Genomic DNA, 11,400 nt, shown 5'->3' on the forward strand with positions numbered 1-11,400 from the left:
TGGAAACAACCTAGATGCCCCTCAATGGAAGAATGGATAAAGAAAGTGTGGAATATGTATGCATTAAAGTACTACTCAGCAGTAAAAAAAAAAAAAAAACAGTGACATCTTGAATTTTGCATGCAAATGGATGGAAATAGAAAACACTATACTGAGTGAGGTAACTCAGACCCAAAAAGATGAACATGGGATGTACTCACTCATAAGTGGATTCTAGCCATAAATAAAGGGCATTGAGCCTATAATTCGTGATCCTAGAGAAGCTAAATAAGAAGGTGAACCCAAAGAAAAACATATAGTTATCCTCCTGGATATTAGAAAGAGGCAAGATTGCCAGGCAAAAATTGAAAACTTGGGGGTGGGGGTGGGGTGGGGGTAAGGGGACATGGGGAGATAAAAGTGAGAAGGGGAGGATGGTGAGAGCTTGGGGGAATGGGAGGGTTGGGATGGAGGAAGGGTAGATATGGGAGCAGGGAAATATATATCTTAATTAAAGAAGCCATTTTATGGTTGTTAAGAGATGACTCTAGAGGGGCTCACAGGTGTCCAGGGAGATGTCCCCAGCTAGTACCTTGGGCAACTGAGGAGAGGGAACCTGAAATGACCCTATTCTATAGCCATACTGATGCATATTTTGCATATCACCATAGACCCTTCATCTGGTGATGGATGAAGCTGGAGACAGAGACCCACATTGGAGCACTGGACTGAGCTTCCAAGCTCCAAATGAGGAGCAGAAGGAGAGAGAACATGAGCAAGGAAGTCAGGACCGCGAGGGGTGGGGCTGATATAATGGGAGCTCACCAAGGCCAGCTGGACTGGGACTGATGGAGCATGTAATCAAACCGGACTCTCTGAACATGGCAGACAAGGAGGGCTGACTGAGAGGCCAAGGACAATGGCACTGGGTTTTGATCCTACTGCATGTACTGGCTTTGTGGGAGCCTAATCTGTTTGGATGCTCACCTTCCTAGACCTGGATGGATGGGGGAGGACCTTGGACTTCCCACAGGACAGGGAACCCTCACTGCTCTTCGGATTGGAGAGGGAGGGGGAGGGGATGGGGGAAGGGGGAGGGAAATGGGAGGAGGGGAGGAGGTAGAAATTTTTAATTAAAAAATAAATAAAATAAAATGTGAAAGGGTCTGGGGTGTTGGGGAATGGGAAAGAATATGATAAAACAATATTTTATGAAAAGCTCAAAGAATAAATAAAAAGAGGGGGAGATTCTTTCAGTCAGTAAACTGTTTCACTATTCCTGTCTGTCTCTGTGGCCATCAGAAACATTCTTATCACCCTTACAATGTAAATAATATTTGCCAATGGTTTATCTACTATGGAATTCATAGATAAAAAATAATACATTATCAGTTTGTTATTATCTCAATTAACCAAGCTGATTATCTCAGTGATATGATCAGCATTGAAATGACTTGTGTTCCAAATCTGTTATTATTTGGTAAGTGAATGATAACTTTCGTCATAATATTCAGTGCCTACTGAGGTTCCATATGGTATGAGAATGTGTAAAAAATTCTGTTATGAAAGACAACTCTACTTCTTCACTCCTCCCCCTAGAAAGGAGGGTATAGAAGCTATGTTATGATTTAAGTTTATGAGTAGTATACTAATAGCCCTTAAAATACTCATGTGAATCTTTAAGTTCAATATATAAGCTGATCTACCTTGATCTCTGAGATGGTGTGAACCAAATATTTGTATCATTATTTTGTTACAAAACATCCTATTTGATTCTAAGTACTCAGAAACGTCTTCCTAATTTCTAGGTATTATGAGTTGCAATGGTACTACTATAATACTAAATTATTTTGATTGCCATTTCCATATTAAAGATAAAACATTTAGCAAGTTGCCAGGTGTTGTCTTAGGCTTCTGTTCTGCCTGGTTAAGTCCCAAAGAAATCACACAGAGGTCTACATTAGGTATAAACTGATTGACGTAGTCGCTCAGACTTCTCTTATTAATTCTTATAACTTAGCCCATTTTTCTTATCTATGTTAGCCACGTGACTCAGTACCTTATTCAGCGAGGCAGTTACATCTTGCTTCTTCTGTGGCTGGGTCACGACTGCAGATTGCTGGCCCCTCCTCCCAGCATTCTCATCACCCTGCCTATACATCCTGCCTGGCTACTGACCAATCAGCATTTTATTGAAAATAATAGAAGTGACAGGTAAAAGACCATTGTCCCATAGTAGCCATGTACATGAATGTCAGGCTGCTTATAAAATATGAAGAGTTTAGATGCGCCATGATGAAAAAGACAATAGACAACCAGAATTATGATAAAAGATGCAGAATGTGAATGCTGAAATGGCCAGATCAAAACCATTGCTCATTTTCACTCTTTGTCGCTGACGTGTGTTAAATTACCTTGTATTAAAAAAATAAAAATGCAAGAAATCTCAAAATAAAAATCTTCAAGTAATACCACATGAGTGTGAGCCATGTGCTTTCTCATATCCCTTGATATATGGCACATCTACCAAACCCCATCTAAGTGCCATGCCAATGTGATAGAAGCATTGCTTCTCATCAGAATGCAGATCAGAAATCCCTGCATATATGAGTTCCATAACCATTTTAAAATGTTTATACTTACATTTCAAATTTAGAACTCACAATGCTCACAACATAATTCCATTCTAGATAGAATATTTTAGAATATCGTATAAATAAATCATTCTGCATTAAATAGTGCTTCATTCCAATCATGAGGTCTCACTAATTTCTCTATGTGGTTCTAAAACTTCTTGGGAGTGCGCTGACCAACTATCCTATAGTAATTTACCTCAATTTCCCATATCTCTGCTATTCTTCTTTTTAGAATTCTTGCAATTTTAAGTTGGCTTCTGATTGATTGAAAATATGCTTCACTTTGTCCTTCAAAAAGTCTCTACTTCCTCCCATAAACTTTAAAATGATAACATCCAGTAGGTCTTGTAATTTACTGGAGAAAAAATTAAATTAATAACAGTATTGCTTGCTTCACAGACTATCCTCAAATGTAGGGCTATAGTAAAAGTGAGAGACAGTTGGTGGCATGGGCAACAAGGGAAGAGACCCAGCATTCATACCCACTTAGAGACATGTCCACACACACTCACTTCCGCAGTTAAAGAAATGCCATATGTTCAGAGGGAAGTGGGTGGTGACAGTAACAGTTGGCCTGCGAAAGAGGGCCATGTGTACAGGCAGACTACCACCATCCTTCTAACTTAAGATTGCTGAAAACTCAGTTGAAGTGTTCATTCTTCAGTATAGCATGGCTGGAGGAATAACTTCCTCAAAACTACAGTTTCTGTAACTCTGGGTCTGGGAGCTAAAAGTACACAGGCAATCTTCCCTTTCTCTGTAGGAGTTACTTAAACTTCACCAAGATCCCATATTTCAATCACTTCACTCAACACCTATATTCTTGTGATTATGTATATGCTAAGGCAATTTTGTCTTATTGAAAATGATCAACTTCTTTTAATTTCATGCTATACCAAATTCCCTTTATCTTTAGTTTGATTTGCAAAATATTTCTATGTCACTACAAAAGGAAAATAAATTAAGATAGCTTAAAATTTTGGAATACTATATTGGATTTTCTAGAAAGAAAGGAACAGCAATATGGTCAATCTACATGTCAAAGTACTATTAAAGTTCAAAGATAAAAATACAGATGTTTTGTTGTCATTGTTATAATTGCCTTGTATCAGAACATGGGTTTTCTATGGAACTTTCACAACTTCAGATATGATTCATCTGTTGTACTGCTTGCAGAATTTATTGTCTGAAGGTCAGTGGTACCACTGTGGTCAGATAAGATAATTTACTTTACTCTGAATGGTTTCTTTTTGACAAATGACAAAGCTTTTAGGAAGAACGATGCTCCTTGCACAACAACCATAAAGCATGTCACATCCACTTACAACATAATTTTAAGGAAAATGAAGGACAAACTTGCAAGGAAGCATGAATTCATTTGCATTAAATTAATTTGAGCAGGGCATTTCAAGTTCTTTTTGGGAACAATGGCCCAGAAGAAAAAAATGCATCCATCTTACACAATGGTCCTCTTTAGGGTAATAGAAATATTTGAAAAGATGACATGATTATCATTAAATTTAATTTACAAACTCTATATATAACTCATGAGATAATATATTCACAGAGTTCATTTGTGAAGTGAACCAATTATTATGGCTGAACTCCAGAACTTCTTTGAGATATGTATTCTCAAAATTCTAAAAGAAAAACCAACCTTTTAGGTGTTTCAATACAGATTATAGCATATAAAGAGCAGAATTTAATATATAAGAACAATAAGATGCTTGGTAAATATAAATCAAAATGATTTAGATAAATAATTTAGATGCTAAAATTGATAAATAAACAATGAGACAAATTTTTAATTTTATTGCAAAAATTAAATATTTAATAATGTTTTGCATATTTAATTGGTAAGCATCAATTGTTACAAGGGAACTAAAAACCTTAGTATAGTCACAAAGAAGTAATATTTATTGTTCTGTATCAATCAGTTTGAGGGCTTCTGGTAAACTAATATCAGTAAAATCAGTGGGAGATGAAACAGATGTCCCCAGAGATGTCTTAATTCTAATCTCCAAATGCTGGGATAATTTTGCTTCATGTCATTAAATGGGATTTACAGATGTGATTGAATTTAGGACCTTGAGTTACAGTAACTCTACTAGACTTTTCAGGTGACCTAATGTAAACACAAGGACTGTTAAATGAAGAATATAAAGTGGGCCGGGGAGATGGCTCAAGTGGTAAAAACACTTGGCACCCCAGCCAAAGCCAGATTTACATCTGTCACACGAGTATAAATCCAGATGTGGTAGCTTGCTTGCATCATTAATCCTAGTACTCCTGAAACATGATGGAAAGTGGAGACAGGAAAAGCTTCCTGAAGATCCTGTGTGCACCCAAAAATCAGAATTGCAGACAAGAGAACGTATAACCTCTATAACCTCCTGTAATTCCATCTTCAGGGAATCAAGCACACTCCCCTGGCCTCTACGTATACTTTCACATGCATCACACACACACACACACACACACACACACACACACACGTAAATAAACATCTTTAGAAATAAAAAATAAACACATACACACACGTAAATAAACATCTTTAGAAATAAAAAATAAACTTTGTCTAGCAAGTATGACTTTGGAATTCTGATTTTTAAAACTAAAAACAATAAATTTGAGTTTGTGACAACTTATCTCAGCAACAGTGAAAAACCAATACATCATTGGAATGAGGAGAAGCAATAAATTACATTCTAGAAAGCTTAAGAAATCAGTCAAGGACAGACGACAGGGAGTGATGGCTCAGACATAAGACTTGCCTTCAGAAGGGTATTCCATCTTTCTTATTTACCCTTTGAGCTGAATTTCTGTAATTATCATCAGTCTAGTCAATATGAAAAGACACATATATAATTCAGAACTGAAAAGTTTGGTCCTGTATAACCCCATTTCAGCTGCCCTTCAACCATTATACATCTGATGGAGCCAAAATCTTCATGTAAGCATTCTTGTTGGCCAAAAATGTTACATCTGAAATGAAGTACTATTAATCCAGAAAAGACGTAAGGAGATTCAAATATTTTTCCAGAAGTCCACTAAGTGTTGCTTTATGATTCTGTGTTCAGCATACACGAAGACTTTCAAAGCATTATTTTTAAGATATGTCCAATTTTTCCACTTGTTCAAACTAAATCACTGCTGCAGTCTTCATAATTTTTATGTTAGGTGGGAGAAGTCCAGACATGAATTATATTACCACAAATAGAATCCTATGTAAACAGAAAAAAACTCTCATGTAATTGCTGTCAAAATGCCAGTAGCAAATATTGAAAGAGAATGCTCTCTTTGTGTCATGTTTGACTTTCTGTTGATACTGTCCTGCACTAGTTATGAGTCCATGATCCTCCATAATAACAGAAAATATCAGCAAAATATTCATTCTAATTTTCTGTAGGTCTTAGTTATAAAACACCAGAGGAACTGAGAATATATGAAAGACTGACATGTAGTTTCAAGATGGGGTTATGTTGACTACCTCTCTATAAGCATGGAGTAATAAGAAAAATATGTATTGAGCCCATGGACACATAATTTTACTTATGACTTTAATATACAAGTAATCTGCATTTGGTGCCGGACACACAAACTTCTTTTAAAATTTTTGTGTTTATATATTTTGTTAAATCTTTATAATTTTATGAGAGAGAGAGAGTGTTCAGGTGCATGTATGTGGAAATCAGTTTACAGTTTTAGAATGTCATTTTTCTCCTTCTAATATAGATACTGGAATCGAACTCGGATCATCAAGCTTGCTGAGCAAATTCTTTTATCTAGTGAGTCATTTTGTCACCCCAACTTATCTAAATTTTTATTTAGTGTGAAAATGTTCCCATGTCTTACCTTTCCTTTGGCCAGCTTACTGTTGATTCTTAATACTGTTACCTCAAAAAAAAATAAATAAAGGCTCAAAAACATATTCTTTTTCATTGCAAATTCTGGAGTTCTAATAAGGCAGGATTCATAATGTCACTCCAGTTGTGGTTTTTGTTGCAATGAAAACAAAAAATAATTTTCAGCAATCTAAAAATAATTAAATTGTTCTTTCTGAGATCTTCAATCTAAGTGTTGTGTATAACAAAGTTCCTGGCTTCAATAACTAGCATCAGCCACAAGCAAAAGAATAAAAATCTTGGTCAATGTCAATTTTAAAGTACCTTAAAATTCCCCTACTGTGCCCAATTATTCTTAAAAGATGGCTAAAAATGTATTTACACACAAAGGTATTTTAAACTAAAATTAATTTAGTGAAATTTGTGATTGTTAATCAAGACTACATTTCACACATTTACACATTTTTATATAGTAAATACCCTGTAATACTTCTTTATGCTTTCAGTGCTACCACAGCAAGGGGCAAGGAAAAAAATCTGAAATCAACAGCGGCCTATACATGAGAACATAAGGCTGTTTAATAATCCTCCGTCATCCTGGGTCCTGCCTGACTTACTCTGCTAATACGTTCTGTAAATGAAAGTGGCACTGTTGAGAAAGTAAAAATTTCAAAATCTCCATGAAAATATTATTTAATGGACATGGCAGCAAAAGAAAAAGTCCACTTTAAGGCAAATGTTTGGGGATCTCCCTTCGCCATGAGATGACTGCATTTCAGCCTCGCATTCCCATGCAAACAGCTCGAACAACCTGAGAGGTGAATACTGAGTACAATTATTTTCTTGGGACCACAGAACTTTAACAGCCTATACCCACACTTGTTCAGATACTGTAGTGAATCAATACCACTATTGATGGAGATACACACACACACACACACACACACACAAACACACACACCCCAGCATGTACTATGGGGTTCTCTTGTTTCTATTTGGGGTAAATTAAGAGCATATTCTTCCCTGTTCCAAATAATTTCCTTAGAATTTGAATCTAGTTTCTCATCTTTTATTCATACATTACATTATACATTACAGAGACCCTAAGAAGCAAAATTATTTCTTTATATTCTCTCCTTTCTTCAAATCTCAGTAATCATCTTTCTGAAATAATCACAAAGAAACAAGAATAATCCCTTTTTTATATGGATTCCTTCTCTCAGGAATGTTAAATTATGATAGCATTCAAATGCCCTATTTGAGATATTTTACAAAATCTGAGAGAATATTTTAAGATCCAGATAAATGTTTAAGTCAACCTTAAAGGATTAGGTTAAATGGCCAAGAGCCAGAGAACTAATTACCCTGACTCATTTGAGAATTCCTACTCATGAGTGTGCATGAAATTCTACAATCAGATGCAAAGATTGCATACTCTGTATTTAATCACTACATGTGGCTATGTATTGCTTTACAGTTAAAAATGGTTTTGAAGTACATGAGATTTTAATAAGTTTCTAGTCTGATATTCATTATTTTTGGTCAATCCAAAGTTCTTTTTTGAACATGGGACTCACACTACAACCTTTCTCAAAATTTACTAACTCTCTTACAATTGATATGGATTCTTTTAAATATTTAGTGTGTGTGTGCATGTGTGTGTGCATGCATGCGTGCACGCACATGTGTGCACAGTCATATATGACCTGCCAAAGCCAGAAGAGGGCATCAGATCCTTTGGAATTTGAGTTACATTGACTGTGAGCCACCCTATGTAGATGCTGGGAACTGAACTCTTGTCTTCTGAAAAAGAAGCAAAGACTCCTAATCACTGAGGTCCACCCCTGATATGGAATTTAAGAGAAGGGGGGAAGGAGAGAGGGAGAGAAGAAGAGAGGGAAAAAGGGGAAGAGAGAGTGAGAGTTACTATTATCAGTTAATGAAAACAAAGCAAATAAAACGAGGAGTCAATGAGTCAATGATATAGGATTTACTGTCTTCCCTTAATAGTTAAAATGAGTTTATTTTGAATCTGTTCATATTAGGTACAAAAGAACACACAATGTATTTTTATAAACATGGTCACAATTAAAAACCTAAAATCATTTAGTGCCAAACACTTTTCTCATTATAAACCCTACATTAAATATGTATCTCCTTCCAGTGCATTGAGGAATCTGAGGAACAGCTCTCTGTGAAGGCTGGAGTTTGCTCTCACAGAAAGTTGCATGTATAGTTCAAGTTCTCTTTGAGTAGTTTAAACACATCTAAATGTAGGCTCCCTTCTGGATCATAAAACAGTGTTAACCCAGTGAATATTCTGAATAAGTTTTGAAACTTCCTTTCAATCTACATTTTTAAGGAAGACACATATTGACGTTTATGGACTTAGGAGAAACTTGAAGGGGGAAAATGGGACTTTAAGAAATGCCTCTGTACGCCTGTGTTAAAAAAAAAAAAAACTCCCCGTTTCCAAAAATTAAAACCAATGAAATACCAAGAACATATGAAAATTGCCACCATGTTCCAAATATATATTTATCCTTTTTGTAGTAGTCTGAACAAATATTGGATGCAAATTTGAGAAAAGTTCTAAAATTGAAGTTGAGTAAATTTCTACATTATAATGTGATAGACATTGAAAATTAAAATAGTTCATTCTTCCATTGCCCAGTCCTCACCTACAAAATCAAGCCAGAATTTCTCTCTTTTAAAACTTCCACAAGAAATTGGAGAATCAAGATGTTTAAAATAGAATACTCTAGCTGAAATACATCTTTACTCCATAATTCAGTGGATGTAGAGAAAGGGGGCAGAGCATGGTGGCTCTGACATATTACAGAACTCTATGTTCACCTGTATCACTGAGAAAATCCCAGAAGTGCTAATAAGCACAGGATCACCCTTCCCACAAGAGAAAGTTTATTAAATACAAGGAAGATACTTTAAATCTCACCTCCAAGTCTGGATAAAGGAAAAACATGCATACCTCATTGCCACTAAAATTTTCCGTAGCCCACTGGACAAATGCAACATCCACAAATTCTACTGGCAAATATTCACCAAAGGAACACCCAGTAAGTACTGAATTCAGAAACAGAAGTCAAGGCTACTTAACAGAAATGGTAAGGTCTATTAAAAAACAAAAACCAAACTACAAAACCTTCTGTGTCCACTGTGATTATTAGTGATTATAACTGAGTCACACACTTTCTAAACCAAGTTAACTTTTAAATACTTAGAGAATTCTGTCTTTCATAAATCAGCATGTTCTGCTACATACACACACACACACACACACACACACAAAAACAAAATGAAGCAAATGTAAAATAAAATTATACTAATGGTATTCAGGAGTATTGCCTATACTGGAAATTCTACAATAGCCCATCAATCCTTTCTCCCTGGGATGATAAATTGTCTTCCTTTTCATACGAGCTCACCACTTTTCTCATGGTCATAGAATTTCCAAAATGAGAAGAAATACATTCATTCCCTTTAAGTCATCTACTTCAAAGTTGTGATTTAAACACCCCTCTCCCCGGAAGGTACCAATTTTGGAACACAGGAGATGAAGTGAATCAATATGGCTTTTACACTAAACTGTTATCACATATGAAGCCTGCTTGGAAGCCTGAAGTTTCCTTTAGTGAGCTCTAAGAAAATACAGAGAAAAAAGAACCCAGAGTCCTCAAAGGCAAAGTGAGCACACTACTGGACTCAGAGAGCCACGTTTTCTTGAAGCTTCTTATGTTTAAATACCTCTTCCACACCTTCCAGTTCTGTGACTTGACTTGAAAAAGTGGGCATGAAACAAGATAATAGGCATACAGAATGGGTGCCCACAATTTCTTCTGCTATAAAAGCTAATTTATCTTAGACAACTCTCTCTCTCTCTCTCTCTCTCTCTCTCTCTCTCTCTCTCTCTCTCTCTCTCTCTCTCTCTCTCTCACACACACACACACACACACACACACACACACACACACTCTTAATGCCTACCATTGAGGACATTTTCTCAATCCATCCCACTTAGTCACTTCAGCTAAATTTCATCCAATTTCTTCTGCTGGGAGATCAAAACCTCCCACCTCCCATCCCTTAGCCCCAGCTTATGTTACCATTACCAAGACCAAGTCCGTCCTTGACTCTGGCAAAAAGAAGACAGCTGTACACCTCACCAGGTGCAGACCCCTATTTCAAGACCCTTAAGCAAACCTCGGACTTAACTCACCTGGAGTCTGATCTAGATGGCAGTCTGCTCCTACACGGACTGACAATCTGCCGGGAAACTCAGGCAGCGTCCGCCTGAATGAGGAGCGCAGTGCAGCTGAACAACACCCCCAGGACCTGATGCTCGGAATGAGCCCAGATTTTTGTTTTTCCACTCCCTTCCCAGAGCACTCCTTCCTTTGCTCTGCTCTCCTCCCTGCCTGTCAGTCACTGCACTCCCTCCTCCCACCTGTGAGGCGAGGCTCTTTTCTCCGCCTCTCTCCGAGGCGTTAGTGCGCTGTCCGTGGTACTAGGGAGGAAGCCCAGGGCTCCTCCCTGGCAGGTTTTCCCAAGATCTGCTTCCCTCTCACACCCCCAGACCTTAGTCCGAAAAGCAGATCTGAAGAGCCTGGTTGCAGCCACTGGGAGAACGGGCTGGAGAAGCGATTAGGATTAGCTGTAGCCTTGCAGCATCCAACATTCCTTCAATCACACACATGATTGGGCAACTGTGTTTAAATCATCAGGAACCACAGCCTCCTCCCAAACATCTCAAGCAGTTTTCACCTTACCAAAGAAATTAAGGAGCAATTGTATTCTTCTCTTCGTTTACAGTAGTTTACATAAAGCAATGCAAACTTTGCTAGACTGTAAGGTTGAAAAGTTCAAGGAGTAGTGTCCATTCAGAAGGGCTGCTATTTTTGATGCATTTTGAGTGTACTTGG

The 11,400-nt window shown here is 37.1% G+C and overlaps 1 protein-coding gene across 3 annotated transcripts in view; it reads right to left on the reverse strand.

Annotated features, from left to right (window-relative positions):
* Robo2 (roundabout guidance receptor 2) overlaps nt 1–11,162 on the reverse strand; it is a 1,494,745-nt gene extending 1,483,583 nt beyond the window's left edge. The window contains exon 1 of one of the 3 annotated variants that reach the window (XM_075955346.1): nt 10,698–11,162. The gene's annotated coding sequence lies outside the window, so the exon portion shown is untranslated. The remainder of the gene's footprint in view (nt 1–10,697) is intronic. The other 2 variants (XM_075956172.1, XM_075954892.1) reach the window with 2 other exon arrangements.
* Nucleotides 11,163–11,400: the final 238 nt, after the last annotated feature.

Source organism: Microtus pennsylvanicus, chromosome 1 (assembly GCF_037038515.1).
Source record: "Microtus pennsylvanicus isolate mMicPen1 chromosome 1, mMicPen1.hap1, whole genome shotgun sequence".
In the NCBI taxonomy this organism is placed as follows: domain Eukaryota; kingdom Metazoa; phylum Chordata; class Mammalia; order Rodentia; family Cricetidae; genus Microtus; species Microtus pennsylvanicus.